This window comes from Lissotriton helveticus, chromosome 4_1 (assembly GCF_964261635.1).
Source record: "Lissotriton helveticus chromosome 4_1, aLisHel1.1, whole genome shotgun sequence".
NCBI classification, from domain to species: domain Eukaryota; kingdom Metazoa; phylum Chordata; class Amphibia; order Caudata; family Salamandridae; genus Lissotriton; species Lissotriton helveticus.
The window spans coordinates 1,231,915,224-1,231,931,825 of NC_136063.1; positions in this window are offsets into that span (position 1 = coordinate 1,231,915,224).

Below are 16,602 nucleotides of genomic sequence, written 5' to 3' on the forward strand. Positions count from 1 at the left end.
CTGGGGGATAGTCAATAGTTGTTTGATTGTTATAGGTGGGTTGATGGATTATACACGTTTCAGACAATGTTGATAAAAAGTTTGCTGATTTTAAGTTTATGTCTGTAGGAGGACGTTAAATTTCCCAGTGCTCCCGGTGTGCTGCCATCAGCATTCCGTGCCCCTAGGTGATGCATATTGAAGTCCACAAGAATGACGTTTTCCAGGGATACGTGTTATGTTGTCAGATTTTCAATCTGCTTGATCTGCCGGGTGAGCTTGTCTTTGAGTCCTTGGCCGTGGGGGTTATAATAAACATTGATCAGTAGTATGGATAGTGGTTGTTCAACGCACTTGAGCCCTTTCAAGATGCCGGCTAGAACCATGTCAGAGGTGATTTTTATTTTTGTAAAGCTCTGTATAAAGATATGCCCCCAGTAAATCTCCTAAATAAACTGGTTTTAATTGCTGGTTTAAAACAGACAGCCCAGAGGGACGTCCGGGGTACCGACGGAGAGAGCGGTGCTCCATGTACCTGAGCTGAAGCCAGGTGAGGTGGGGCTATACCTTCCTGCCAACAAGTCAGGAAGATGATAACAGATCACGTCTAAGGTGATATTAATTTCTCTTTTTTTGTAAGCAGTAGCATGTAATGGTCCTGAAGAAGCAGCAGGAGACAACCTGGCTCCGATAGTCTGCAGAAACATGTCGACCTAAGATACTCCCTAGTAGTTATTTGGTTACACTACTATTGCACTGATTTTTAGACTTTGGGATTGAAGGGGTACAAAATAAATGTCCTTTTCCCCTATCACTACCTAATCTTAACAATTATTTTATTTTTTGTTCACTGATTCACTTTCACCTCTTTCTTTTTGCAATGCTACTCAGTCATCCATAGACACGCTTTCCTCGTATGTTTGACATAGATTAGGCTTACAACATCTGCCAATCTATTGTGGAAACATGACGGTCCCCAAATGATGAAGGGCGGTCTCGTGAGTTGACTGATGGGAACTCGTACACTCAGATGATGTTCCACGGGGTAGATCTTTTCTATCACTAGTTCTTACATCCGGATACATACTTAAGTTACATATATTTCTCATTTTGACTTACTGCTATCTTGTGTTGGTGTATTGACGTAATTAGGGGTTATAGCAGTGTTTAGGTCGGTAAACTTCCCCTAGGACCCTCCACTCCCAGTGTTTTTGTGGTTTAAAAAGTTCTCCATATCCAAGTTTCTTGCCCTTTCAAAAAAAGTGATCGCCCTCGGGCTTTGTAGGGTCTTATGCATACCTGCAATGTTCCAAGTGAGGATGTTTAATGTTTAAGTGCTTTCTGCAGTGCTCTTAAAAGGGAGGGGGACCGTGCTTCGGGCCTGAGTTTTGTCGGTCACATTGGAGGTGACCCAGCCCCAGTAGGATGAGTTTGTAGGTAGGTAGACTAGCTTCCCTGGAGCGGGTGGGTGCTGTGTTTGTGACTGTTGAGTGTGGTGTTTCTATTAAGGTAAATAAATGCACATGCTTGAACAATCCCAATGCCCCTGGCCATCTTGGTGAATGGACCTTACTCTTTTACGGTTGGGGAGGTGTTGATAACGGTATCTTTAGGGTACTTGGTGACCTGTCTAGTGGCATTAGGGGCACTTTCTGTGAAGGTAGGGTTCTGGGTCCACACTCAGCTACGCAAGACGTTTGTCTTTGGGTTGATGGTCCAGGTCACTACCCCAGATGCATCTGCATGTGAACAGACCGGACACAGAAAGCTACTGCCTAGATTTCAACATACCAAGGGCCCTAGAACAGAGTCCCAAGATTATACATCATTAGCTGAAGCTGGCCCTGCCATAATTATTATTCCATATGACCACAGACAAAATTAGCAAAAATATTATTTTTTAATTATTTTCATGATATCAAAACAGACTAAAAGATCCACAAATGTATCATAAATAAACATCATTAATAATCAATAAAGTCCCACACATCACTTCATTCATACTACCAATCTCATTCATACAAACATTTGTCAATCCTAAAACATCACACTTCACTAAAGGTGGTAAGACTGCCAACTGATGGTAAGATGACAAATATCCCGTGGGTTCTCCCGATGGTAAGAGAAGACAGTCCTGTAGACACGGAACAAACTTCAAACGCCAACGCGCGTTTCAGTGTATGGCCCCAGGCGAAGTCACACCTTTATCAGGGTGAACTGTAGATATAGGTGGGACAACAAACACACTAAGTAATGATATTAGCTGGAGTTCCCTATGAGGAATTCATAAGGAAAAAACGTCACAGGATCCTTCATCCACAGGAAGCGATGAGAATCAATCTATGTTCCAAGTCCTATGTCAAAAGGATCTTCAAAGGCCTAAATGGTGATAACAACAGTCCATCACTGTCGTAGTAGCGAGAGGATTTCCAGCCTCAAGGGGGTTGTATGTAGATCCTAAATCACTCTGCTTGCGTGGCCAGAGGCCCTGTTATACGCCTCACCGCAAGGTTTACAGCAGTAGGCAGTCGAGTTCATTCCTTGAGAGCGGCGTGAATACTAATTTCTATATTCTCTGTAGCGTCCGTTCAGAAGGGGATGTTCTGTTCCTCACAGAGTGGCGTGAAGGTTTTCCAGCTGCATGTGATGACTTGTCTTCAGAGGTGGATTTTGAATTCTATGTTGGCCTTGCTACTGGCAGGTGTATGCTTTTTTTCATTTTGATGGTGGCGCCCTTGTCCGGGTCCTGCGTGCATGAAGGCGTGTGAGCATGAGGACGTGAGGGCAGTTGAGGTGGTTCCATGTTCCTGACAGTTTGTTTTTTTAGCTCCCTAGATTGGAGTCCAGGAAGTGTCTGTGCCTGGTTTTGCACCCAGGTTCTCTTGGGTCTCCCACCTGCTTTAATCACCCAGAGACAATAGGGAGGAGCACTCTGGATGGCTGGCATGGATGTAACCACCACACAGAGGAAATTTAGCTATATCCACTGGGATATGGATGTAAACCAGCAGACCTGCCTTCATGTGTTATGCGGGGCTGGCTAGCTGGTTATGGCACGGCTGTTGTGCGACTAAGCCTACCTGTTGGCTTTTTGATGTTCCTCTGCAACCATCTGAGGGTCTGAGCCGGCTCGCTGCTTGGAGGACCAGGTTGTTGGAGGAAAGGCCAGTGAGAGTGGTCCAAGCAGTCTGAACAGATGGTCATTCCTTAAAATGCGGTCCAGTCCTACCCGGTCTCAGCCCACCTCAGCCCCACCCCATATCTGCTCCACAAGAGTGCCGGGGAGGGGAGACAAAGCACTGTGTGGGATCCTTCAAGGTTCCTGACTGACCCCCAAGCAGAGCAAGGAGGAGCAGATGACAGGTCAAGGCAGGTGGGGCAGGTGGAGGAATGGGCTGGGCTGAGATTGGTCATGCCAACCCGCAAGCCAAACTGGCCTAATGTTAGCTGCCTCCACAGGATCTGGTGGAGCCATGGCTCTAGCCTACAGTGCAGGCGCTGCCCCCTGCTGCTGTGTCACTGCCGAGGATGTCAACCAGCTGCTGAACCTCGTCTCCTAGCCTCTAGAAAGGTACCTGGTGATGGAAAGAGAGCCAAGTCCAGGCCGTGGGTTCGCTGACCATGGCAACCGTGCCAGTGCGCTCGCTTGCTCTCTCCCAGCTCCTCCTCCTGCATTCCACTTTCTGCTGATAAATGTTATTAGTGATAGTTTGGGCAAACTTATAATTGATCAAATTACAATTTTGCAACGTGTATTTATCGTGAAAGAAACTAGATAAGACACAATAATTGAAGCTGTAAATGCCCATTTAGCACTAGGAGACATATTTATCAAGCAGTTGTGACACTCTTGCATCACACAATGGGGGGCAAGGGTGATGCTATTACTAAGTTAGATTTATCAAGCCATGCAGGGCCACCTTGTGTGGTCCTTTGTGGTTTGATAAATCGAGAGTAACATTGTGTTACTCTGCCCCAGGGAGGCGTTCCATGGGTGGAGCATAGATGTTCCCATGCATCCACCCATGGATGTTGATGCATTTCCAGATTTATCATTACTGGTAGACCTAATAATGTGCCAAAATGCTACGCCTCCCCAGGTGAGGCATAACAAGGAGAAATATCTTTATTTTTTCCTGTTTTCCTTTCATTCTGCAGCACACATAGAAAGAAGAAAATGCCTCAGATGATTGTTTTTCTGCAGGAAGCTGCCCTTTCCTGCACAGAAACAATCTTGCTTACAACGCAGGCCCCCTTGCACCATGGGGAAAGGGAGCCTGCCTTAGTACTTGGTAGCACATTGTGGGCAAGTGCAAGGAAGAGACAGGCGTATGCCGCATCATGTTAAAAATGGTACATTGTTGCCCTTTCCCTATCATGTAGGGCAGTGCAGCAAGGTGGCTTGCTGCACTGCATGATTTGTTTTATAGATGTCCCTGTAAACATTTAAGTAGTTGCGCTGCAGTTAATGATAATTATGCCCTACATCAGCGTAAGCAGTTACAAAGCTATATTTAAGTTACTTCCACCATGAAGTAAACTAGCTGTTAATATGAACAGCATTCTCTCCGCCTGATTTGTGTATTGTCAATAATTCATTTTTAAAATAAGTAGGTGCAAAGGTCCAATGTTTTCCTTAGGAGCTCTAAGCTAGAAAAGCCAAATGCTGGTGTTGAAAATGTGAGGGATTCTGAGAGCATCATTTACAAGGCCATTGTGCTGCCAGTGCTTTATTTTTTTGATTACCCGGAGGACCAGTGTGCATGCCCATACTTACAAGCCAACGTAAAGTCACTCTGCATAACTTTTCATGGCCTTGCAAATATGGGCCACTTTAAGCATTACTGTGCGTGAATAGGGCGTTCCATGGGTGTTGCTGTTGGTGTTCCCATGCAATATCAATTGAACCTGACACATTCCCAGATTTAGAAAGTTTTGAAAAGCTGGGAATGTATCATAATCCAGTGAAAAGTACATTTATTTCTCCAAGTTTTTTCCTCTTTCTATGCATGCTGCATAGAAAAACGTCCCTTCATGCACAAAACAATCATCCTCGCAATGCAGGCACCCATGCAACATGACAAAAGGATGCCTGCACTGGCACATGGCAGCAAAATGAGCACCAGCACTGGGAAAAGCTCACAGACGCATTGTATTGTTGTAAACATGACCCATCCCTTTGTTTTCAAAATGATGCAGCTCAGAGAAGCAAAATGGTTTGGGGACCGCGCTTCGTCATTTGTTTTTGTAAATGAGACCCTGAGTCTTTAGTTCACTTCATGCATCTGTCTTACACTATCATACACTTCAAATGGCAGATAACAACACATTGTTGTTAGGTGCTGTAGATTTTCATGGTGGTAAGTAAGGCAGAGTATATTGCAAATGAGTTTTAGCATCACCTTATAAAAACAGATTTGTTGAGGTGGGAATGTCGTAATGAACATTCAATATTCAAGCAGAGAAACTGCAATTGAGGTACAACAACACAACACCAGCCTGTATTAACACACCCCAACAACAACGCAACAATGCAAAAATGACAAAACATTATACACCACAACTGCACAGTGCAATACATTGAAATTTTCAAACACAAAACTACAATTTGATATCAAAACACAGCAACACAGACCAAACAACTCAACACATCAGCACAATCAGGGATCAATACATTGTTGAAAATTTACAATATTCTGTGTTAGAGTGTGTTGTGTTTAAGTGGCCTTGTGTTCAGGTGTAGTGCTATTTTATTGGGTTAATCTATGTTACCATTGTTGTGCTCTTGTGAAAGTGTGATGGTCTGTCATAGCACTGCTATATTTACTGTTTCACTATGTTATCCATTGTTTAATTGTGTTTGGTCCCGCTGACTTATTTTAGAACGACATTGCTGTGGCCTGTTTTTTTTTTTATTTCGGGTTGCTTTTTAGTATTTTTTTAATTATTCTGCTGCATTTTCGTTGTGGTGGTGAAATGTGTTGTTGGTGCTCGTATGTGTAGTATTGTGTCATGTGATTTGTTTTTGTGCTCTTTAGTTACTGTCATCAAATGCTGCAAAATGTCAACCTAAAAGCAGCACATGCTTTCAAAGTTCCAATTACTACCATTTTCCATTTTCTCAGGTTAAAAGATACTAAATTTTCGTCTCTTCAACCTTTTAGGAAGACACTAGCGATTTAAAAACGGCAGAGACAATACCTTAAAGTGGCCATGCAGTGATTTCACCTATATTTTGGAACGTGCTGAGAATAGATTATAAAAAATAAAAAAAACTACCTTTTTGAGTCATTCCTAATGGATTCTAGAGGCCATACCAAAGAAAGCTTGCTCTTCAACCTTTGTGTCATTGGCATTTTGAATACTTCATATTCCATAGAAATGAATGCAATCAGCCCTGCCCCTGAGATGACCTGTTCGAAGGAACTCCAAGAAGCGTCACTCGTCACGATAAATATTTCTGCTCTTGGAAACAGGTGGTGCCTCATTTAGTTGTTTGGAGTTAATCCCACAAGTCTATCTTGACAGGGTTTATGGTGTGTGTGTGTCTGCTGTTGGAGGGCAATCCCATCTTCATAGAGAGCAGGTCTCGTCCTGGGGGGGGGGGGGGATTTAGGACTGCATTTCCAACAAAGAGCAATTTAGATTCTGGCGTCTGCAGAATGATGGCTCATATAAAGAACTTATTTGAGGGCAAGTGCCCACACACATCATAAACCTTGCCAACAAACAAAGAATAGCACCGTGTTTACAGGGACAGCTAAATGAAACAGCACCTGCCCGAATAATAGAGCTCTTACTTCCCTCATCTCTGAGACAGGGCTGATTGCTTCACGTCTAGGGCAAAAAAAATATAAAAAATATGACTGGACGCAAAGGTCAAAGGACATTTTCTAGGTATGGATTCTTAAAGGGCATTTCCTTGGAATAGATTCCGGACACGATGATGAATAGCTTCCAGAGGAAGGGCCACTGTTTTATTAATTTAACCCATTGTGAGCGCAGTCGAAAATACAAGGGAAATCTTTGTTTTTGGCTTGCTCATACCTCAAACAGTTGAAGAGTTGGAGCAGTGGTATTTGACCATGTTAGACAGTGCGCATGGTTGTTTACCTCTGGAACATTAAAAGAATATGCCTCTTTTGGCTGGAAATGTAGCAGCATTTCATAGTGATTACATATCTCCACACAACACAGCACAATCCAAGAGAAATGCAACAAATACACAAAAAACATCACAACACCGCAAATCAGAACAGAATATCAAATAACAGCCACAGAATAAAATAATGCAGCACAGAAACTCAACAGCACAAAAACCACACATGATCACCCGAACAAAAATGCAACAGAAGTATGTATAAATATTCATGTCAGATATTACCATTTTCCAAAGCCCTACTGGTCACCAAGGGAATGTAATCTGCACCAGTCAACAATGTTTTGTGATGTGTTCTCCAGTACTGATCTAGCATGTGTCTCTTCATTTATCTCTTGCTTGTTCTTTTTCATTCCTGCTTTTTTTTCCTTCTGTTATTGATTTCCTATCGTTCTTTTCCTCTTTCTTGCTCCATTTTCTGTCTTTTGGTCTCTTGCACTGGCAAAGTCTGACAATCAAGAGGAAGTCCAAGTCACAAAAGATTAGTTCAGCCGCCACTCCCTACAGCCACAAAGTAGGCACCACATATTGGTACACAGTAATGTGGTGGGACTTTTCACGCCTGATACTAGAATTCATATAGCATAATCTTGTCAACAGAATGTCAGTCTTCAGTCTAGGTGCCTGCATATATTTATTCTACGAGGCAAAACATTGATTCTCGCCAATTAGGCGCCCATCCAAATCCGCATTTTTTGCCGCCTGCTTGTTTAGAACTGTCAACAAAGAAACCCCTCTACTTCACTATCTAATGTTAAGTAGGCTGCCTTTCAGTTATGCTGTCACCGCAGCAGCTGGCTGCAAGGCACTGTGAGTGAAGGCAGCAGAAACCTGCACTTATGAATGCTGCTTTTCATATTTTGAAAATACTAAACAGGATTTGCATGTATACACCAACGATAGCTCGATTAAATAAAACAGGAAGACAGATCCCCAGCAGTCCAGGTACCCAGCCAGAGGGATGCCCTTGAAACCACAATGAGATCTGACCACCCCCTTCTCTGTTTCAGGAAACTTCTCATAGAGCAAACTGTGCAGACTTTCTTTCTGGCTGTGTCTGCCTTGATAAGCAAAAACAACAAGTGATGGACTGAATGTGGATCAATGTCACACACTCCCCCAGTCAAAAGATCTGGGCCCAAATCTAAAGTGGCATTCAACTTGCAAAGGGCGTGGGTGACCATCTTTCCTGTCAGCTGTAGTTTTTGTAGGTGGAGCGAAGAGCGGCCAGTCTCATTTGCACACAATCCAGGCTCAAAGTGCCCAGGCGCCACTTAATGAGCTTTTTTGTTGGTTGGCTTCCAAAGCTCACAGTTTTAGATTTTCTTGTATAAGCTGTCAGCTCATTTTTGGTCTTGTATTCAGAAAGGGCATTGAGCGCTTTTTGGAGGATATTTCTTGTGTGGTCCAGAAGAAGTAGATCATCAGCATACTGTATTAGGTGTACTTTTTTATTCCCGATTTTTGGAGTAGCAAGGGAGGTTCCTTGCAGTGCAGGGCCTAAATCGGAGGTGTAAAGGTTGAATAGTAGCAGTACAAAACAATAAAGACCCACTCACTCGGCGTAGGACCAAATCAGTGACTAAAGAGGGGTGTTCCAAACGTCCTACTCCCTACCACTCTCTTACCAATATTGTAAGAGACACTATGCACTGTTCTCCGCCAACGTATAAAAACCTGTTCTCCAGGGCAACACACCAGAACCCAACCGGATTATTGGGTGTGTGTTTTTATGCACTTTGTTACTTTAGTTTCACTTTGTTTATATGTGTTGGTCACCAGCAGATAGTTCTGCGCCTTCACTAGTTTGTCACTATATATGTTTGTTGTTTTGGACACTTCTTTCCTTTCATCTTATTTTTCTTTAAGACGCATGTGACAACCGATGATGAGACAGGGGCCTGTCTGGAAATTTGATACCAGTTACCCCGACGGTGGTGTTTCCGTGAGGTGTCACTTGCGTCTTACACATTTTTTGCTCTAACAAGAGCAGTGTCCAACGCTGGGTGTGGATGCAGTGGTAATTCCCGTAATTCGGGTACACCTTAAGTTTGGGTTCTGGTGTGTTGCCCTGGAGAACAGGTTTTTATACGTTGGCGGAGAACAGTGCATAGTGTCTCTTACAATATTGGTAAGAGAGTGGTAGGGAGTAGGACGTTTGGAACACCCCTCTTTAGTCACTGATTTGGTCGTACGCCGAGTGAGTGGGTCTTTATTGTTTTGTTGAGTTTGAGTGGAGGGCGACCCGCTCCAGTATCCCTCTGTGCTCCTATAATTGTTTGAATAGTAGCAGTGCCAGGACACTGCCCTGCTTTAGCCCCCGATCTATGTCAATTTATTTTGTTGCTGACTCGCTGGAGAGATTGATCATTGCCCAGGTTCTAGAGTACAATGATCGAATGGCTTGCAGTAGGTTTGGGTAAATGGTCCACCGAACCCCGTCAAAGGCTGCTGAGTAGTCGATGAAGCATGCAAAGAATGGGGGGGAGCAACGGACAATAGCTTGTTGGGCTAAATATGACAGGACTGCGATGTCAACAGTAGAGCTACCTGGTCTAAGCGCTGTCTGATAAAATGGCAGGAGGTCAACGGAATGTACCCAATCCCCTAGTTCCTGCAGAAGGGTGCTTGCGTAAGCCTTTCCCTCGATACCCAAAAGACCAATCATCCAATAGTACAAGGGGTCGGTGATTACACGTTTTTTGAAGATTGGTTGCAGCACTGAGCCCCTGCAAGAGTCTGGCACATCCTCCGAAAGGCTACATTCCGGAAACAGCATGACAAGGTTTGTGGACCAAAAGTTGATATCTTCCCTGAGGAGGGAGCCAGGCAGGCAATTGGGGCCTGATGCTCTGCTTTTCCGAATCCTTTTTAGGACAGTGCGAACAGCAGCCTTGCTTGGAACTTATGTTTCTGCAGGGTTCCTGTGGTGGTCAGCTCTGGCCTTTCCTAGTTTGTTCCACGGGACATGTCAGTCTGTATATGAGGATTTCGGATTGCTAATGTATAATGACTTCACATGAACTGCCCAGATCTCTGCAGGCATCGAGATCCCTCTGTTGGAGGATCCATGGATTAGGTTGTTTAGATATTCCCAAAATTGTTGAGACTTGTTTGGTGGCAACAATTCAAAGATCACTATCCATTTCTCTTCGGTGGCTTCTTGATTTAGTTTCCAGACGAGGTGCGTGTGTGCCTTTCTTGCTAGCTTCAGCTTCTTGGAGGCTTCAGTTCCTATATTTTGACATACCCTTTGTTTTCTTTTTAATTCCTATATGCTTTGTTTGATCTGTGGAGCTGAGCCTGAAGTGTTTGGTTCCCATGCTTGTTTTGGTGTGGGAAATTCTTACACAAAGCAGCGAAGCCAAGTTTAGTGCAAGATGTTCCCATTCCCCTATGGTGGCTGGCACAGTGGTCCTCGTCGACCAGCCAATCCTTGTAGTTTTCCATGAAACAAATTTGTTAATGGTGGTCTGCACATATTTGATTCTCCTCATTAGTCTGTATTGTTCCTCACCATTTGACTGCCTGAGGGGGCAAAGGGCGTGTTGGCTTCCCCCTGAGGTCTTTAAACACAGCAAGAGGGTTGCGTGGGCTCTTTCACTCAGAGGGAGCACTTCATAGCTGAGCAAGAGGTTCCCTCTTCGGTGGCTCAATAGGATATAGTCAATAGTTGTTTGATTGTTATAGGTGGGTTGATGGATTATACCTGGTTCAGACAACGTTGATAAAAAACTTTGCTTATTTTAAGTTTATGTCTGTAGGAGGATTTTAAATTTCCCAGTGCTCCCGGTTGTGCTGCCATCAGCATTCTGTGCCTCTAGGTGATGCATATTGAAGTCCACAAGAATGATGTTTTCCAGGGATACGTGCTGTGTTATCAGGTTTTCAATCTGCTTGATCAGCCGGGTGAGCTTGTCGTTGAGGCCTTGGCGGTGGGGGTTATAGTATACATTGATCAGTAGGATGGATAGTGGTTCTTCAACGCACTTGAGCCGTTTCAAGATGCCGGCTAGAAACATGTCAGAGGTGATTTTTATTTCTGTAAAGCTTGGCTTCTGGGAATGCTTTATGGATAAGGAGATACCCCCAGTAGGTCTTCTAAATAAACTAGCTTTGATTGCAGGTTTAAAAAATTCTGCATATCCAAGTTTCTTGCACGCAGATAAGGTCTGCCCTTTCAAAGAAAGTGATCGCCCTCGGGTTTTGTAGGATCTTATGCATACCTACAAAGTTCCAAGTGAGGATGTTTAATGTTTGAGTGCTTTCTGAAGTGGTCTTTTAAGGGAGGGGGACCGAGCTAGGGTAGGGCCTGAGTTTTGTCGGTCACATTGGAGGCGACCCAGCGCCAGTATTCTGAGTTTGTAGGCAGGTAGACTAGCTTCCCTGGAGCGGGTGGGTGCTGTGTTTGTGACTGTTGAGTGGGGTGTTTCTATTAAGGTAAATGCACATGCTGGGACAATCCCAATGTCCGTGGCCATCACAGTGAATGGACCTTACTCTTTTACGGTTGGGGAGGTGTTGATAACGGTATCTTTAGGGTACTCGGTGACCTGTCTAGTGGCATGAGGGGCGCCTTTTGTGAAGGTAGGGTTCTGGGTCCACAGATGCATCTGCATGTGAACAGACCGTAAAAAGAAAGCTACTGCCTTGATTTCAACATACCAAGGGCCCTAGAACAGAGTCCCAAGATTATACATCATATGCTGATGCTCACCCTGCCATAATAATTATGTCATATGACCACAGACAAAATTAGCAAAAATATTTTTTTTTAATTCTTTTCGTGATATCAAAACAGACTAAAAGATCCACAAATGTATCATAAATAAACATCATCAATAATCAATAAAGTCCCACACATCACTTCATTCATACTACCAATCTCATTCATACAAACATTCATCAATCCTAAAACATCACACTTCACTAAAGGTGGTAAGACTGCCAACTGATGGTAAGATGACAAATATACTGTAGACATGGAACAAACGTCAACGCGCATTTTGGTGTATGACCCCAGGCGGAGCCACACCTTCATCAGGGCGAACTGTAGATATAAGGGGGACAGCAAAGGCACTAAGTAATGATTGTTAGACCTGGCACCATTGGCGTGGGTCTCCCTTCCATTTTTTGCTGTTGCCTCATGTATTGTTGCTAGTGTTAGATGCTTTGGGCACTGTGCCACTGCTATTCAGTGCCACAGTGCAAGTGCTCCCTATTTTAGATTGATGTATTAATCAGTGGTTCCATGTTTGGCTATTTGGTTTACTTGTCAGACCCTAGTCTAGTGCACTGAGTGTGCCCAGGGCGTGTAAATCGAAATGCTATTGGTGGGCCTCCAGCCCTGGTTGTGCCACCCACAGAAGCAGCCTTGTAAAATGTGTCTAAGGTCTGCCATTGCAGAGCCTGCGTGCAGTCTGGTACTGTCATGCTGACTGGGCAAGTGCACCCACTTGCCAGTCCCTAAACCTTCCTTTTTTCTTCATATCAGTCACCCAAATGGTAGGCCCAAGGGCAGGGTGCATTGTTAGTATAAGCTAGGACAAGCCCTGATGTGTGTGGCATGTCCTAATAGTGAACTACAGCCATTTTCGTTTTTCACTATTCTCCATAGGCCAGAATGGGCTGTTAGAATATTACATTTTATAATCCTAACTGTCTCAGAGAACATGGAGGAAATTCGAGTTTAGTATGCCTGAACTGAGAATAATAAAATACATCTTTTCGTAAAGTTTATTTTAATATTCTGTGTTTGCAAATACCACTTTTAGAAAGTAGGTATTTGCTTGTCTAACCATTCAAACCTGTCTCTGCTAGGTTGTGTATTCCTATGTCTGGTTTTGTGAGTGACAGGGCTGGGGAATTCCAAGAGACAGGCTGAGTCACCAAGTGGTGAATAGAGAGATCTACATCTAGATGGGTGGGAGGAGTTGCACCTGAACCTTGAATAGGGCTGTGCCTGCCTCCCACAATGCTGGCTCCACCCCCTGGGGAGCGGCTGATGTCTCTACCCTGTACACTGAAAGAAGAGAAGGAGTCCTGTCAACAAAGTGCTCCAGGACTGTACTTGCCTTCCACAATGCTGGCTCAACCTCCTGTGGGGCGTCTGATGTGCCTGCCCTGCGCTGTGAAAGGAAAGGAGAAGTCTGGTAAACAGAGTGCTTCAGAACTGGTTTGGACTGGGCAAAGGCCCCTCTCCCCTCAGAGAACAAAGGATTTTGGGGTATAAATATTGGGAACCTGATCCCTTGAAATTCGATCACTTTGGACTACAATAAGAAACCTTTACTGAGGAGGGGAACCTGAAGAAACTGAGGAGAGACTATTCCCAAGCTGAAGTGCTGCTTGGGGGATTGGCCTGCAGTGGTTGCCTTACTGCCAAAGGAAGGAGAAAGGAACTTTGTGTACTTTGCTTTCAACTTGTGAATGATCTCCAAGGGCTTGGAAAAGAACTTGCCTCCTGCTGAAGTCTCAGGGACAACAGACTTCGCCCCCCAGCTCCCCAGAGTTCTTTGGAAGTGCCTGCTACTGCTTTGGGCCTTCTGAGGGACTGTGTGTCGCAAGGAGCTGGAAGCGCGACTCAGCGAGAAGAAGCCTGTCGCCGCAGTGCCTGCAGTCGCAACTCCGAAGTAGAGTGTCACCGCTGGAACTGTCGCACTGCATCACATTGGAGAAAAGCATGCCGCAACAAAGAGGAAGTGTGTCGCCGTCGCTGCTGCTGCCGTCACAACTCCGAAGGAGGGTGTCACCGCTGTAGTTGTCGCACTGCACCGCATCAGGAGAAGAATCTCGCAACAAGGTCGGAGCGTGTTGCCGACGCACTGCACCGCATTGACCAAGAGCAACTCGCATCCCTGAGAAGCGCGCCGCCATCCGAGCTGCTGCCATCGCATCTTGGATGTCGCCGCTGTAGTTGTCGCATTGAGTGGAAACTTCACGCATCATGGGAGAAAAGCGTTGCCGCTGGAGCTGTTGTCGTCGCATCGTTAGGGTGTCGCCGCTGCAGTGCACGCATCGAACTGAGAACTTCTCGCATCCCCAAGAAGCGTGCCGCATCTGGAAGATCTTCACGTCTTTATTTCTTTGTATCTGAACTTTGCCGCATTTCCATCGCTGCTAAATGGCTTGTCGTGGAAGCGCAAGGCAACCTAAGGTACATTAACGCAGAGTGTCGCATCTACGAACTGAACTGAACTAAGCTTAAATCTACCATCTTAAAGTAATGACAGTGTGTATTTTTGTCGTTTATGGTCTTGTGGTAACTCTATATAAAGTATACTTATTTTTAATATAAAACCTGTCCATTTGTAGTGTTGTCACTGAGTTACTGTATGTGTTCACAACTGATTAACTTACACCTCTGAAGTAAAGCCCTTCTGCTCGTGCCAAGCTACCTAGGGGGTGAGCACGGGTTATTTTAGGAGTGTAATCCCCTTATCCTGACTAGAGGAGAGGGTCCCTATTTGTCACAAGTTCCTACCTGTGCCAACTAGAGACCCCCAAATCTAACAATGATATTAGCTGGAGTTCCCTAAGAGGAATTCATAAGGAAAAAATGGCAAAGGATCCTTCATCCACAGAAAGAGATGAGAATCAATCTATGTTCCAAGTCCTATGTCAAAAGGATCTTCAAAGGCCTCAATGGTGATAACAACAGTCCATCACTGTCGTAGAAGCGAGAGGATTTCCAGCCTCAAGGTGGTTGTATGTAGATCCTAAATCACTCTGCTTGCGTGGCCAGAGGTCCCATTATATGCCTCACCGCAAGGTTTACAGCAGTAGGCAGTCAAGCTCATTCCCTGAGAGCGGCGTGAATACTCATTTCTATATTCTCAGTAGCGTCCGTTCCGAAGGGGATGGTCTGTTCCTCACAAAGTGGCGTGAAGGTTTTCCAGCTGCATGTGATGACGTGTCTTCAGAGGTGGATTTTGAATTCTGCGTTGGCCTTGCTACAGGCAGGTGTATGCTTTTTTTTCATTTTGAAGGTGGAGCCCTTGTCCGGGTCCTGCGTGCGTGAAGGCGTGTGGACATGAGGACAGGAGGGCAGTTGAGGTGGTTCCATGTCCCTGATTGTTTGTTTTTTAGCTCCCTAGATTGGAGTCTAGGAGGTGTCTGTGCCTGGTTTTGCACCCAGGTTTTCTTGCGTCTCCCACCTGCTTTAACCACCCAGAGACAATAGGGAGGAGCACCCTGGATGGCTGGCATGGATGTAACCACCACACAGAGGAAATTATGCTATATCCACTGGGATATGGATGTTAAACCAGCAGACCATCCTTCATGTGTTGTGAGGGGCTGGCTAGCTGGTTATGGAACGGCTATTGTGCGACTAAGCCTACCTGTTGGCTTTTTGATGTTCCTCGTGACTATCTGAGGGTCTGAGCCGGCTCACTGCTTGGAGGACCAGACTGTTGGAGGAAAGACCAGTGATAGGGGTCCAAGCAGTCTGAGCAGATGGTCGTTCCTTAAAACCCGGTCCAGTCCAACCCGGTCTCTCCTCACCTCAGCCCCACCCCATATCTGCTCCATAAGGTTGCGGGGGGAGACAAAGCACTATGTGGGATCATCCCGGGTTACTGGCTGAGCTTTAAGCCGAGCAAGGAGGAGCAGATGACAGGTCAAGGCAGGTGGGGCAGTGGGCTGGGCTGGGATTGTTCAACCAGGTTGGTGTGTGAGGGTTTTATTAACAAACCTATGAGGTGCCACCCTATCACAAACGTCAGACAGTAGGTTACTGCTGGCCGTCTCTTTTTGTTTATCAAAACTGGGATTGTTCATGCCAACCCGCAAGACAAACCGGCCTAATGCTATCCGCATCCACAGGATCTGGTGGAACCACGGCTCTAGCCTACAGTGCAGGTGCTGCCCCCTGCTCCTGTGTCACTGCCAAGGAAGTTAACCATCTGCTGAACCTAGTCTTCTAGCCACTAGAAAGGGACCTGGGGAGGGAAAGGGAGCCATGTCCAGTCCGTGAGTTCGCTGACCATGGCAACCGTGCCCGTGCGCTCGCTTGCTCTCTCCCAGCTCCTCCTCCTGCTTTCCACTTCCTGCTGATAAATGTTATTAGTAATAATTTGGGCAAACTTGTAATTGATAAAATTACATTTTTGCAACATATGTATTTATCGTGAAGGAAACTAGATAAGGCACAATAATTGAAGCTGTAAATGCCCATTTAGCACTAGGAAGCATATTTATCAAGCAGTTGTGTCACCCTTGCATCACACAATGGGGGGTAAGGGTGATCCTACTACTAAGTAAGATTTATCAAGCTATGCAGGGCCGCCTTGTGTGGTCCTTTGTGCTTTGATAAATCGAGAGTAACATTGTGTTACTCTGCCCCAGGGAGGCGTTCCATGGGTAGAGCATAGATGTTCCCATGCATCCACCCATGGATGTTGGTGCATTTTCCAGATTTACCATTACTGGTAGACCTAATAATGTGCCAAAATGCTACGCCT